General features: G+C 43.5%; 1 protein-coding gene and 1 long non-coding RNA gene across 29 annotated transcripts in view; both read left to right on the top strand.

Moving 5' to 3' along the window:
* DLGAP1 (DLG associated protein 1) overlaps positions 1 to 15,927 on the top strand; it is a 1,071,624-nt gene that overhangs the window by 886,604 nt on the left and 169,093 nt on the right. The gene's annotated exons all lie outside the window — the stretch shown is intronic.
* LOC138844049 (uncharacterized) overlaps positions 1 to 15,927 on the top strand; it is a 59,376-nt gene that overhangs the window by 25,743 nt on the left and 17,706 nt on the right. Inside the window, exon 2 of the long non-coding RNA XR_011379426.1 lies at positions 2,140 to 15,927. This exon is cut by the window's right edge and continues 17,706 nt beyond it. This is a non-coding gene — a long non-coding RNA (uncharacterized lncRNA). The remainder of the gene's footprint in view (positions 1 to 2,139) is intronic.

The raw sequence follows: 15,927 nt of genomic DNA, 5'->3' as shown, positions 1-15,927 counted from the left end.
TCTTCGGTGTCCCGCGGCACACACTCTGCTCTACTTGCTAGAGTTGCCACAGGCTCTTACAAGTCCTATCAATCAGGAAAACCGAATCCGGGTCCTCTCTTCGCCATTGTGAGGAGGTTTTTAGGCGCTGATGCGTGCCTGTATTCGGTGCCCTGCAGCGCATGCTCTGCTCTGCCTGCAGGGGACTTACAAGACCTATCAGGCAAACCGAATCCAAGCCTTCTCATTGCCTTATTGTGGGGGAGACTTATTAGTGTTGGTTCGTGCCTATCTTCGGTGACCTGCAGCTCATACTCTGGTCGAGCTTTGCTGGCGCTTACCGCCTTAAATCAGGCAGACCGAATCCAAGCCTTCTAATTGGCATGTTGAGGGGAGGCCTTATTTTTCTCTATTTCTCTATCTCCGGGCATTCCTACCTCTCCCATTTCACTTCTATCTTCCAGCATTCCCATTTCTCTTTTACTTCACTTCCAAACTTCTGTTTCTCTTATCCCCGCAGCTTCCCGCTCTCATTCCATTTCTAAACTTCTGTTTTCTCTTATCCCCGCGGCTTCCCGGCGCCTCGCCCTGCCGGCAGCTTTAAGGCTCCGCGCAGCTTCCCGGCGCCTCGCCCCGCCAGCGGGCTCCGCCCCGAGGCTGCTTCTCCGCGCCTCGCCGGCTCTGAGCCGCTTCAGCCCGCGCCTCATCTGCGCGGCTTCCCGGCTTTGCGCGGTCCGCGGTCTCCACGCTTAACCCTTTCGCGTCTGAACCACGGCCTACGCCAGCGTTCCCTATCTATTCACGCCCCGTGCTCTCTCTGCACGCGGCGGCTTCCGCGAGTAACACAGCGTAGCTTGCGTCTCCGCCACTAGGATTCAATCTAAGTTCCCCGGGCTAGCCTGGCGAATTCAACCCAGCGTACGTCTCCGCCCCACGGTTTGGCTTCCCGTCCTTTGCTCCCCGGGCTAATCAGACGGATCCCAATCTGGCTTACGTCTCAGCTTCTGGTTTCAACTTCTCGCCCCCTATTCCCGGGCTAACTTGAGAATCCCAAAGTGGCTTTCGTTTCCGCCTTGGCCTGCCCCCCGCGGCTTCAATTTCCCTAACATTTTTCTCTACCCGGTATGTTTCCCCAAGCTTTCCTCCAACGATATTCCTCCCTCATTTCTCCTGGCCTCTCCCCACAGTCCGCGTCCGAGTCTGTTTGTTCTAGCTTTCACTTTCGCTTTCGACCTTAAAGATTTCTCCCAGCTTCCCCCCGTAGTCCGTATCCGAGTCTATGCCTAGGCTTTCAACAGCTTCTTCCGGCACCCTTTTCGGCCGGCTTTTCCCTAGGCTGTTTGCTAGTCTCTCTCTCCGGTAATTTCCCAGTTCTTCCCGTTTCTTCCCTCCTAAGTTTGCTATCCGTTCTAAGTTTCCTATCCGAGCTAGGTTTCCTATCCGAGTCACGGCACCATTATGTCGCTCCCCCTCTTCATGGAGGAACGACACTAAGTCCTGCCTAGGCTTCATATCCGAGTCACGGCACCATTATGTCGCTCCCCCTCTTCATGGAGGAACGACACTAAGTCCTGCCTAGGCTTCATATCCGAGTCACGGCACCATTATGTCGCTCCCCGTCTTCGTGGAGGAACGACACAGGACCCTGCGCTGTTCTTTCGTCTGCTCGGCCCTCCCCGGGTTTGCTGCTGGTTCTTCCCGGGTTGGCTACTATCCCTTCCACCTCCGTGGAAGGGCAGTTCCCCCTGGCCACATTCCCCACTTCCGCAGGGGAGCGGCACACCGCCGGCCGGCTCTCTTCGGGGGCTGCACAGGTGTTCCTTCAGCTAGATGTTCCCCATAGATGTTCCCGGTGCATGCCGTCTCTCTCCTCCTTTATAGTCCTCTTCCGCCAATCCTAACTCGGCTGCCCACACGCCAAGTACGCTGCTCTCCAATCAGGAGCAAGTCCTACAGTTAATTGGTTGAACTGGAGGCAGCTGTGCAGAAGCTGTTTACTTCTCTCCCAGCACCATATTGTGGGAGAGCAGATGCATAGAATAAGTCTTAATTCCAGTAACAGTCTAGTCCGGGCTGCTCCCCACAGAGGAGAGCAGATGCATAGAATAAGTCTTAATTCCAGTAACTTAGTCTAGTCCGAGCTGCTCCCCACAAATGGAGGAGCCACTTACATGGATTTATAGTGTGACTAAGGAAGTGTGAGACATTGAGCTCATGTTTTGCAGCATGTTTTAAAGAGACAAATACAAGTCACTCAACACACACGTTGTACAATACACATACAAATACAATACTGGTTGGCAAGGAGGTATACACAGAAGCAAAACCACATTTTAACGCCCTGAAGTTTCCCGACAAGTAAGTCATCTGACAAGTTGAAAAAATGTCTTCCTCCAAGATAAACTGAGATAATCCTTTCATTTATTTTCAGTTCCTCTCATGACCTTGCAGACTGCTTGCTGAAGTCATCAGCCAACAAAATCTGTTTGGCTCCAAAAATTAAAGTAACCCTACCAAATTATATGTGTGTTCTAATTAAACAAAAACCCTGGATTTCTCATTCGTATTCAAAGTATTCCACTCCATGTTTTGTGAGCAGAACTGCAAGAATAATTCCTTAGAGATCCACACATTTCTGCTTTACTAGCTTAATCCTAGAATCTCAAAATAGAACGTTATAAATGTTGACTTTCCCGTGTTTGTTTTTGGGTGAATTCATGTCCTTTCTCTTTACATGAGCCTGCTATTCAACATACCCAAAGGACAGATATTAAATACTAACATCAACAAATCCTAGAGGTGCTCTCCCTTCCTCTGGTTACACTCATTACAGATGGTCTCTGTGACATCATCTTTGTAACAAACAGATACAGCCCAACTTTCAAATACTCCCCTCCCAGCAAGATGCCTATGGCCCACTGAGCCACTCAGTTTGAAATGTGGGAAGTAGAGGGGAAGTAGATGCATGAATTCCCAGTTGTGTAGAGATGGTTTAAAAGAATATCTAGAAGTAGGCCTTTCAAATAATCATTTCTCAGTCACGAGGTTTTTTTGTTTGTGTGTGTGTGTGTGTGTGTGTTTTTAATGTAGGAAACAGAATTTCCACTCCACCCCCTCTCCAGGGGGGCCTGATATCCAGGCAAAGCCAAGGCTGGCAACCTCTAGGGTGCATGGTAGGCAGATCACAGCCTTCCCTGAGGGGCTGTGCAGAGCTTCCTGCTCAAAAAAAAAAAAAAACATGCGGAGAAATGCAGGGAGCCGACTCAGCTGAGATCCTCCTATCCCTTGTCACCGCGGTCTTGTTTTTACATTTCTAAAAGCATCTGTTCCTGGGCGCTTATGGTTTTACAGAGCAGTTTTAAAGTTCCCAATGGCATAATTGCTTAGATATAGCCGTGCCCGGTGCTCTGGGAGTTATCGAGACGGGAGCCCGGCTTGAGAAGGGGAACTTTGGGGAGGAATTCGGTAATATAGGGCACAGTAATCCGCAGGGGAATTGTCGCTGCCTGAAGCTTGTGAGCAATGTCTCCCTCTGGTGGCCGCTGAGATGTGTTGATGGGGGAAAGAATGACCAGCCACCGAAATCGCCGCCCCAGGGTGGTTCCCACGATGTTTCCGCATCCGGTGAACTTTGAAAGCTCCCTCCATCTTCTAAAGGGAAACAAGAGACCGACAGCCACGTGCTCCCCCCTGCACACACCATGGTCCTCACACTCCTGTTTCTTCATCAGAGACCCGTGCCGCCTTTGGCACTGAAATTCTGCCGGATGTGTTCTGCATATATCTAGTTTGCTGCTGGTCCCACCGATTTCTGCTTATAATATTTCTTTATGATGCTTCTCATGTTCCCGCCATTCATATCATTTTCTCCAATCTATCCACATACAACTGGAAATGTGATCAAAGTCAGAGCAGGTGAACGGGAGTCTCCCAGCCAACAGGAGCTCTAAGGCTTGTCGCGAGAGCTCCAAAGTGCCGTTCCAGGGACCAGCTATTTCTGCTGATCCTGAGTCACAGCTTCCACACCATTTCAAAGACCCTGGAATCCGAAATGCGGGCCTTCCAATGCCTGCTGAGTGCTGTCCTCCCTCCGAACCCCTTCTTTTCCCTGAATGGCTGAATGAACAGCCAGCAGCATCAAGCTCACACCATTAGCAGCTCTGGGTTGATGCTCCTAGGAAGGAGGACCCCCCAGCGATCCTGGCTTCCCTTGGTCCTGACAAGTAAGCTTCCTGCCTATTTCTAAAACATAGTTCCCCTCCTGCAGTGCTTTCTGGGACTCGGGTTTCTGTTCTCTGTCTTCTTACTCTCTCTCAGTACTGAGGGATGAGCTGCAGGAGTGGGGTCCTGCCTTTCTCCTGCTTGTCCTTCCCCTCAACCCTGGGGTAGGGGCCTTGCCAATGGGCCTCTCTGACTTTTCAGTTGTTACTTACCCCTAGTCCCCAAGTGTTTCCTTCCAGATCTGAGCCTTCTGTCTGCCCTTGGAGCTTTACTGTGTAATTTGCCAAGCCGCCAGCTGTCTCACTGTAACCCCTCGCTTCTCATATGATGCATATGGGATCCCATGTATGTCACTGGCTTACTCCACTGTTTCTTGAACCCAGCGTAGGGTCTGGGAAGTCCAGGAGCCTGGAGCACCTCTGCACAGGAAGTCCGTGGGCCTGCCAGGCTCTACTCTGGGTGTCAGCTGTTGCCCCTCTTGGGAACTTCTCTGTTGCCGAGCAGGTGACAATTTGTGATCCCCTAGTTTTGACTTCTGGAGTAACCTTTTCCAATCTTGTCCACATCTGTGAAGCACAAACAATCCAACAATCTTGGAATTTTAAATTTCAAGACAGTTTTAGGATACTCACATATAGAGAATAACACACGCATAGATATCTCACCATTACCTGACACCTGGCATACATTAGAAATGTTAAACGGTCACTTGAAAGAACTGTGTGTCCGAGGCTAGTGTTGTGGCACAGCAGATTAAGCCACTGCTGGCAAGACTGGCATCCCACGTGGGTGCCGGTTCAAGTGCCAGCTGCTCTGCTTCTGATCCAACTCCCTGTTAATGTGTCTGGGAAGGCAGTGGATCATGGCCGAAGTTCTTGGGCTCCTTCCACCAATGTGGGAGACCAGGAGGGATTTCCTGTGTCTGGCTCCTGGCCCTAACCTGGCCCAGACTTGGTTGTTGCAGTTTTTTGGGTTGTGAACCAATGAATGGAAAATCTCTCTAAAAATATATTTCTGTCTGTATTTTTCTCTGTATCTCTCCTTTCTGTCACTCCAACTCTAAATAAATCTTGTTTTTAAAAAAGTTGTATCCTAAAGGAATTTGAAATCCTTGCTTCTTTTTTTCAAGATTTATTTATTTATTTTTGAAAGGCAGCATTTAAAGAGAGGGGGAAGGAGAGAGAGAGAGAGAGAGAGAGAGAGAGACAGAGATATCTTCCATCCACTAGTTCATCCCCCAGATGGCCAGGAACCAGGGACTTATTCCAGGTAAAATGTCCGAATCTCATGGACCATTCTCCACTGCTTTCCAAGGCCATTAGCAGGGAGCTGGATCAAAAGTGGAGTAGCGGGGGCTCAAACCAGTGCCACATGGGTTGCTGGCACTGTAGGTGGCAGCTTTACCCACTATGCCACAACGCTGGCCCAGAAATCATTATTCTTTAAGAAGTTTCTGTCTCTGTGTGTCTCGCATGTAGCCCACGTGGGTGAGGACAGCTGGCTTTTTCCTTCTCAGTTTGCATGCTGTCTTGCTCCTCTGATGAGACCGCAGAATTCATACCCTTAAAATGCCATCATTAGCTAATGCTGGCAGCTGAGGCTGTCAGTACAATTGTGGATGCTGCCCATGACCCTGAGATGCCGAGACAAAATGTGCCCCCTAGCAGCCTCCTCACCAACACTTATTTCCCTCTGTCCTTTTCAATAAACATGTTTTCAGTGGAGGAAGATACTTCCATTTTAAAGTCATTGGGACACTCTGACTTCAGCTATGAAATCACAGGGATTCATGGCCCTGAGTGTAATTATATATCAAGTTGTGATGAGTCAGTTACCCTGGGGTATCTGAGTTGTCCATTCCTCTTTATCTAATCATGTTCAGCAAGAAGCTACACTACACATCTGACTGACATACATCTCTGCAATGATTGCCTGCACATTAAAATCAGTTTCCTAGCAAGTTTCTGCCCATGCCCAGTATCTAAATATTTTGCATTTCTTCTCCATGCAGATTAGTTAGCATATATGGGAAAGAGAAAGTGTTGGAAAACATAACTTGCCTCATGTGTGCTCCGTGACATTGACCCTGCAAAGAAGTATCATGGCTTTTATACTGAGAAACCCAGAATGCCTTAAACAGAGTTGAAGAGCTTCCATACTGATTCCAGGTGCTTGTCAGGCCATGTGGTTTTCATCAACATGAGTATGGTCTTGACCGGCCAAGTCCAGAATTAGCAATGGAGGGCCCAGCTCTGAATTGCCAGCAGGCCCACCTCATTCACTAGTTCTGCAGCACGAGAGGAATTCGGTGGGATTTCCAGGGACACAGCTGCTTGATTTTCTAATGGAGAAGGAGAGAAGTTAAGAAATGAGGTGAGTTGATGACAGTCCTTCAGGGATAATTCCCATCTCCCCACAGTAATGAGAACTTAGTAACAGGAGAGTGATTTGAAACTTTAAAGTGCTGAGTTGTTAGCAAACAGCCACCATATGCAGAGCTCAGCTGGACCTGACCATTTGGCCTGCACTTGTAGAAATAGGTCTGACTTCACAGGACCTGAGCCGCTGCCAATGTAAACAAATGAGAAAAGACATTGAGCGACCTTGAAGAGCCAGTCCCTCCCTATTCCACTATAAATTGGGAGCAAGGATGGACCATGTTGTACATTGCTGCAGATACTCTGATGCCTGGTAAAAGAATAAACTACTAATTAAAATGAAAAAAATTGTATTTGAACTCTGAAGGCCATGAGAACTTTATAATTGACTCTTATAATGTGTTTTGGATGCACATACACAACTATTAGTGGTTTGTAGGTGGCAAGGAGAGTCCATTTCATTTTTATTAACAATAAAAACACTCCAAAATTTCACATAATGGAAATGATTGCTTCTCTCCTTTGGTAAGAGGCACTTAACCTTTGATCTTGAGCTGAATTACATTACCAGAGGCAGCTTGCGAGCGGCCAGGAATTTGTTTCCCTAGGTTTTGTTTTGACGATATGTTAAAAGAATTAGCAAATTTTTCAGAGTTCTCCTAAGGATAGTTCCTTATAGAGTACAATGAACTGAAAAACAAAACAAAATGAAACAATCTCTTGAACAAGAATGGTGAAAAATGTGGACCACGTTATGTTGTTTTCTGCTTATCCTTCTGTATGTGAAATATTAAGCAAACTAATTCCACAACCCTTTCTAAAAATATTCATATTACTACAATAGTAAATGTATACACACTCCAATACATTTAAAGACGTTTTTTAAAGCTTACTTGCTAGGAGTCTTAGACATGTTAATTTGATCTTTCTGAGTCATTTATGTGCATCCTATTCATGTTTTTCCAGATTAACCTGTCAACTGTGCTCTTGGTCTTAGCCAAGAAGCAGTTTGCTTATCAACCATGGAAAACATCTGACCAGAGGACAAAGAGAGGTTCCTCACTTTAGGAATGATCTGTAGTTGGGTGCTCTTGAGTGTCCCTGAACTGACCTCACGTATGCCTTGGTGCTATCCCTATTCCTGCTCTGTGTGGACCACATTGGATCATTTTCCAAACTCGTGTTTGCTTCTTCCACCGATGATGAGAAGCCACCTTTCCTGAGCATCTCTGAACCATAGTCTTGGTCTCTGTGAATAGTAAAATAAATAGATAAATTATGAATGTGGAAGCTTGCAGAGGAAAATATGAAAACCAGAAAGGAATAGATATAATTAGCAAATATCCTTTTGACGAAATCCTGGAGGAAGAAATGGGAAAGCAGAAAACACAACACTGCTTTTACTCATTCCCACGCAGTTCTTCTCTAAATGTGTCTGTATCAGCTCGCCCTGCCTCCAAGCACTGGGATTGCTTTGTTGGACTAGCAGGCAGTTCCAGTTCATCCCAAGGTAGTGATGCTGCAGAGTCAACCAGAGGCCCAAGTTACCTTGAATCTCCAAAGGTTTTCCCTAAGAGCTACACCAAAGCCAAGGTAAACATCTCCTTCCTTGGTATTGTTCACCCAAATCATGACCTAGCCCTCAGAATACCACTATAATCTTAGAATTTAGGAATTTTCAACAACATTTAACAATTTCACACCCCAAAAAAAAGTGGGAAGGGAGGGAAAGGTTTTTCAGTGTTTCTCAAATATTGTTCCCAGATTCCATGAAATTTTCTATAAAAAATAATTAAAAGCAAAAAAGGTAAATCTCACCCTAGTTACATGTCGTAAACCTCTTATGAAGTCATAATGCTTTTTGCCATATTGAAGACTCTTTAAAAACCCTACCATTAAAAATGTCTTTCATTCTAATTAATCCATAATTTTTCAAATTGCCTTAAGCAGACAATATTTTGTTTTCCTTCTAAGACATACTGTTATACTTCTTAGGTCAGATCTTACAAGGCATAAAATTTGGAAAATAATGGAATCACAATTATGCTACATTGGCTTGGGTCTATTTCTGTGAGTCCTAGACCTGGACACGTGAAAATACGTCTTTGTATCCATCACCTGTGTTCTCAACGTGAATCAGCTTCCCACTGAAATGCCTGATGACCTTCTGTTAATGATGATGTTTAGAGGAAGAAAAAGATAGGCTTGCTAAAGGAGGATACATGATACATGTTGTCTGATACACACAAGGACAGAGATTATTTTTTAGACATTCAGAATGTCACCAAAATGAGGGCAACCTGACCTGGTGATGGAAAAATCTAGAATTACATTACTGAAGCCCATTAATGGTCAAATGGAGAGAACTCATTTGGAGGCTGGTTTCTAAGTTTTTTATGTAACTGATGAAAAGGTTTGTTGTTTGAGGCTATCAGTGACAGTCTGATATTTGGGAGTAGTTTGATTTTAACCTGAACAAGGAGATAAATCCTGAACAAGGATTTAAATTCATCTAGCAACCACAGCTCTTTCTTTACAAATAATGCCAGAAACTAACACAAAGAATGTTCTCCAAAGATTGGATTTTAATTTGTAAAGATTTGTTCAGTGCTGTTATTTGTGAAAACATCGTGCAGGAGACAGAGCACCCTGAGAGAAACTCAAAAGTCTTTAAACCAGGAAACACATGAAACCAGGGCAAAGTGGAGGCCAGCCAAAGGTGGGCTGAGTGGGAGTGAGCTAAGCCCAAGATTCTGAATGACAGCATTGCTAGTATCAAGTCTGTTTCCTATTACCACATCCCTGCAGTGGAGTCAACAGTACAGGGCCTTGGAGAGTTCTGGAGACCAGAAAGGAAGCTAGATGAAAGAGGCCACGTCTCGCAGACCATCCGTGAGGTTCCTGCAGACATGTCAAGAATCTACAGGGGAAGCAGGAGGGCCGCAAGCATTGCCAGATGTCTCCAGGTCCATCCCTTAACCCTTTCCTCAGCCTGTTGGTCATCTTTATGAATGATCAATTTGTGATTCTTGTTTTTGTTTTGTCTTTTTTTATATCTAGAATATGATACCTGAAATTGATGATAGAAAGGCAAATGTTATCAACAATAACATTCTAAAATTTATTCTGAGACCTTGCCGTAGTCTTACATGAACAGGTGTTTCAGGGTTTTTATTTTTTGTTACTTTCCACTGTTCTGTTGATACTGCCCTTAGATGACCTGCCTGTGCCAAGAATTGTATCCATGCCATGTCTGTACACAACCCCTTCCTCTGCTGTCCTTTTTGACACTGGATTTCCATTTTGCATCTCAAATCTGTTGTTGATTTAGATCACACTGATTTTTTTTTTTTTCATTTAAATCAGAAAACTAGATTTGATACCAATTAACTAGACATTTTTGATGGAAAACAGTTGTCTTATACAGTGAGTAAACTTTTTCCATTTACTTTTTTTTTATTTGAAAGAGAGAGGTATATTCCATCTTCAAATTAATTCCCCAAATACCCACAACAACTGGGGCTTGGCCAGGCTGATGCCATAGCCAGGAACTCAGTCCAGGTCTCCCATATGTGTGACATATGGAGCCATCACCACTGCATCCCAGGGTACACATTAGTGGGAAGCAAGAATTGAAAGCAGAACTGAGATTTGAACTCAGGCACCCCAATTTGAGAAGGGGGCAACCCAGGAGTGTCTTAAATACTGAGCCAAACTCCCATCCCATGGAACTAAACTTCTACTCAGTCTCTGAGGTTTGGGATCATTGTACTCATTGTTATTACTGCAGAGTTCCTGTTGGTGAGAATCTCCTTTTCTGTCACAGGTTGCTCATTTGCTGCCTTTGGCCTGTTTTATAACCTATACACATACTTCACTTTGTAGCTTATTTACATATGGTCTGGACATTGAGTTCTCAGATTTTTCTAGAAAAGTATTATCTACATGCACTTCCATGAGTCCTTTTTTAAACTATTCTTACCTATATCTTCATTATTTTGGGTATTTATAGGGGTACTTTTCCGCTGTGGTGATTTCATGTAATTAATTAATACAATTTCATCTATTTAGAGCTCAGTTCTCATCTTAAAGAGTATATCTATGTAATTTTTGATCACCTTAAATTTGGGAGCCAATTTCTCATGAGATCTGGTAAGATCACCATCATGTTTAATCTACAGAATAATGAATGGAAAGCTGTACCAAAACAAGTCACCTTTTCTATTATTTTATTTGCCCCTCTGCTCACATTATCCTTAATTTTTTAAAGCCATCTGTCCATTTATGAAGTGTACTTCAGAGAAAACTAGATCATATAATCTGAAATGACTTGTAATTGGACATCCACAAGCAAAGCATATCAAAGTGAAATAAATACAAAAGTTTGAGTTTCCAATTAATTTCTTATTAACTGCTGTAATAAATTACCAAAACTTTGGTGACTTGAAAGAACACAAATTTATACAATTCTGGAGGTTAGGAGAATGAAATGGGTTAGAGCTAAAATCAAGATGGAGGGAGTGAACGTTTGACTCAGTGGTTAAAACACTTGGGACACCACATTCCGTATCAGACTGCCTGGTTCAAGCTCTGTCTCCTTATCTGCTCCAGCTTCCTACAAATGCACACCCTTGGAAGCAGGAAGTATTTGAGTCTCTACCACCCATGTGGGAGACCTGGATTGAGTTCCTGGCTCCTGGCTTCAGCCTGGTCTAGCCCTGACCATGGCAGGCATCTGAGGAGTGAATCAACAGATGAAAGAACTCTCTATCCCTCCTCTCTTACTCTTTCTTTTTGTTTCTCTGCCTTTCAAATAAAATGAAAATAAATTTTTTGAAATAAAATCAAGATATCAGCAGGGCTGCATTCCTTCTGTAGACTCTCTGGAAGAATCCATTTCCCCACCTTTCCCAGCATCTGGAGACTGCCCACATTCTTTGACTCATGGTCCCTTCCATCTACAAAGCCAGTAATGACCAATGGAGTCTTTCTCACCTACATCACTCTGCCTCCAGCTCACCTGCCTCCCATTTCTCCTTGTAAGAACCCTTGGGATTACATGGGCTCACCCAGTAACCAGGGATAATCTCTTTCTCTTTTTAAAGTTTTGTTTATTTATTTGAAAGGCTTAGTTACAGAGGCAGAGAAAGAGAGAGAAAGAGATCTTCCATCTGATGGTTCACTCCACAAGTGGCCGCAACAACCAGAGCTGGCCCAGGCCAAAGCCAGGAGCCGGAAGCTTCTCCTGGGTATCCCACATGTGTGCAGGGGCCCAAGGACTTGAGCCATTTTCTACTGCTTTCCCAGGCCATAGCAGAGAGCTGGATCAGAAGTGGAGCAGTGGGGACTCGAACCAGTGCCCTTATGGGATGCCGGCACCACAGGCAACAGCTTTACCTGCTACACCATAGTGCAGGCCCCAATAATCTCTCTTTAATCACTTCGCCATCTTCCGTTTTGTCAAAAAGACAACATATACAGGTTCCAGGGGTTAGAACTTGAGCATCCTTGTGGGGTCGTCGTTCTGCTACCACAGTGTCTCTGACATCTCTTCTGTGTGGAGGAGCCCACCCTCCTGCTCACTTCTGCAATGGGGTGTGGGAGTGAATTTAGAACTTCACCAATGGTTTCTTTGATCTAGGCTGGATCTCTTCTCTTCTGGGGCAATTTCAGTCTCTAGTTCAACAGCGAAAGCCTGTAGGGCAGGAGAAAATAGCAAGGAATAGAAAAACCTTGTATAAAGCCTCTGGTTCTACGCACAGCATTAATATCAGGGAATGCTGCAAAAGGCCTATATTAGAGTAAATAAAAATATGCAATGCTTATTACAACCAACGTGTTCTTTAAATAATGCTGCTAATGCTATTGACAATGTGCTTTGCTACAGTCTCCAAAACAACAGTTGTATCAACAATCTGCCTCCACACTTCCTTAATTACTCTGTTAGGAATTGCCAGTGCTTCTTGAAAGGGTCTCATGCATAACCAAAAAGATCAGGTTTCCAAGAAAAACCCCTGTACAGCATTCCCTTGTTAACCTTGCTGTTCCGTCATTACATAACGGCAGGGGCTTGAAAAGTAATTATTTTGTATTATATAAAGTGCCCCTAGATTTCTTGGTTTGTTCTTGTCTAAAAATGGGGATTTAGTGGGTAGCACCTTTGGATTTTCACCATGAGGCACTGAGTACTAGAGAAATACATCTCGTCCTTTTTCATGCTCCCCTCTCTTGGTCGATAATACATCAGGCTTGAATCCACTTCTGCACTGAGTGCTAAATTTACAAAACATCTTCTTTCAAGGTAATAACTAAACCAAAGAATAAGGAAGAAACACTTATTATTTTCAAGGTTATGCAGGCTTCTCAGCAGGGCTCAATATTTTTAGGGATAAAATCTATGCTTTATCAGCAAAGTCATACATCACACTAGCTAACAAAAGGAAACCTCAGTGCAGGAATACTCTGTTTATAGCTTTCCCATTTGAATAATCCTTAGTAAATTTTCAATGTACTCAAATCCTTACTTGATTGTATCAAATCATTGGCAAACGATGCCACTATCTCTCAACTTTGTTTACAATGCTGACAGCTAATGATGACCTTGTACCTACAGGTATAGGTTAAAGTGACTTTTTTCCTGTTCCATCAAAATCTCAACAATTTTTCTCTAAAGAGAAAGACCCTCTCTCCCCAGGTTCTTCCTCCAACTTTCCTGAAAGAGTGCCCCCAACCCCTATTGTCATTCCTTCTACAACTTCTCCTAGATTAGTTACTGTAGAACATTAAGGAATCTTGGGTGAATTGCTTTTCCAGTTGTGAATGTTTTATGCAATGGAAATGAACCATCAACAATTTTCAAAATAGTATGGCTTCAGTAAAAATGTCTTATTCAAGTTTCTGGGTTCAGTTCCTGACTGCAGCTCCTGGCCCCCACTTCCTGCTAATACAGATCTAAGTCCCTCCCACCCACATGGGAGACCTGGACTGAGTTTGCAGCTCCCAGCTTTAGCCCCAGCTAGAGACCGTTGTGGGCATCTGGTAAGTGATCCAATACATGGGAGCATGCTTACTTTCTCTCTCTCCATCTCTCTCTCTCTCTCTCTCTCTCTCTCTCTTTCTCTCTCAAGGAAACTAATTTTTTTAAAACTAAGTAATAATAAAATGATTGAAATATATCTTTAAAATATTAATTATATTATAAATTTATGATATTTAGCAAGTTGTCTCCTGGAGTACATTTTCATGTCAGTAATAAAATACAGCTGTTTCACTAGTCGGATCAAACATCCCCTTGCTTCTCTTCTTGAATACAACAGGCACCAGTATCGGCCCCTTTTCTGCTTCAGGATCAGTCCCGTGTGCTTTCCATTCGTGACATTTATTTAGTCCTCATGTCACCCCAGTGGAGAAGAAATCACTTGCTCCATTTTACAGATGAAAAAACAAACTAATTTGCTGAAAAATTTCGCATCTGGTATGAGATCTCAATACCACACTCCCTCCCAAACACTAACTTTATTTCATTCACTATTTTTACCATCCTTTCCCAACAACCTGGCCAACAGTGTTTGCTTTACAGCCTCCTAAGTGTTCTCTGAGATGATTTACTGCTCCTTAATTATTTGCCTAGTGCCTCCTTCCTCTCTAGGATGCGCGTCCTTTCTTTGATCCTCATTATTGCTGCACATTCCTCATTCCTCACATTGGGAGTGTGGTGGCTGTCTCTTTATACCCCACCTAAGCACTGATTCTTTCATCCTTGGGTTTAGTTTTGTCTCGGAACCTGAAATGCATCCTTTATCATCGCAAACATAAAAATGATGATTCCCTCTTGATAGATTGGAAGTTTTCTAAGTCTAATCTTTTTTCCATAAAACCTCAGGCTAGGTTTCAATAAGGCTATTTACTTTTATAGGATTATATCAGAGCACTTCTTGCTTATACAGTTGTGATTTTTTTTTGTTTAGATTGCTTACAATAAACAGAAAGCAAATTGATCTCTTGATGTTTTCTATGTATTTGATTTTTTTCTCCCACCTAACTTCATCTAACATCAGCTCCTTCACCATCAGCTACTGGTTAGAGCAATCAATAAGAAATATACCACTCTGGTATTTTTTGCTCAAAGCTTTAGATACTAGTTTTCAGTCAAATAATGCTCACAAATGCAGATGCTCCTCAACTAAGCTTAAGAAATAAAAAATCTGCAGATTTTTGCAGCAATACCAAGTCATGTAAGCATTTTAGATGCGAGTCTTGGAAGAAACAAATAGGCATTTCATCTCATCATTATCATTTATCACACAAGATGACCGGAGATCGGAGTTCTTTCAAGAGATGCTACAAAATACACCCTTGGGGCCAATGTTGTAGTGTAGCAGGTTAACCAGGTGCCTGCAACACCAGCATCCCATATGGACGTCCACTCATGTCCCAGCTGTTCCACTGCTCCACTTCCAATCCAGCTCCCTGCTAATGCACCCCTGGGATAGCAGCAGAAGATGGCCCAGATCAGCCCAGCTGTGGCTATTGCAGCCATTTGGGGATTGAATCAGCAGATGGAGGACCTTTCTCTCTGTCTCTCCCTCTCTCTCTCTGTAACTCTAACTCTCTAGTAAATAAATAAAATAAAATAAATTTAAAAAGTCTTTGAAGTCTGTTATCACTGTACCAACGCATACTGCTTTCTTCTTCCCAAAGGCCTGTGACCATTGCTCTCTCCTCTATAGGTTCCTGACCATCTGTATAGGTCCTGGTTCCTGAGGACAGAATTCACAGCTCCTCTTTCTGTGGTTCGCTTCATCGAACCCTAAGCAGGATTTTGACATTTTTGGTCTGGTTTTGCTCTACTCTCCCATTACAGTCATACAGAGATAACAGGAGGGGATTTCCAGCAGCCTCTCCTGTCATCCTACTTGTCCGCCCTACCTGAGAATGTGACTATTTCATCATCAATTAGAAATAAGTATAAAAACTGAAGTTACAACAAATTTAGGTTGAAGATTTTGATTGGTTTTATTTTACATTTTCAAAAGCAGTAAACACCATACTCCATAAAAGAGAACCAGGATTCCAATTAGTTGAGCAGAAATCAGTTTTACTGTAAAAAAAAGGGGGGGGGGGCAGAAGGAGATTCAAAGGACAAAGAGTAGATTGGTCCTTTCAAAGCTGCTTTCCTTTTAAGGTGGGGACAGGAAGACAGAATCATAGAGAAACAAATGATGGATTTAGATTAGATTAGAGAAACAAATGAGGATTCAAGCAAGGAAATTTCCTTATACCTGTTAAAATTGGCCTAGTTGGGAAATTTGGTTATTTCTCCTGATTTCTTGGAAATAAGTGCTAATGC

Source organism: Oryctolagus cuniculus, chromosome 10, assembly GCF_964237555.1.
Source record: "Oryctolagus cuniculus chromosome 10, mOryCun1.1, whole genome shotgun sequence".
Classification (NCBI taxonomy): Eukaryota; Metazoa; Chordata; class Mammalia; order Lagomorpha; family Leporidae; genus Oryctolagus; species Oryctolagus cuniculus.
The sequence above is the reverse complement of the archived record's forward strand: the minus strand, read 5'-3'. Positions and strand labels throughout refer to the sequence as shown.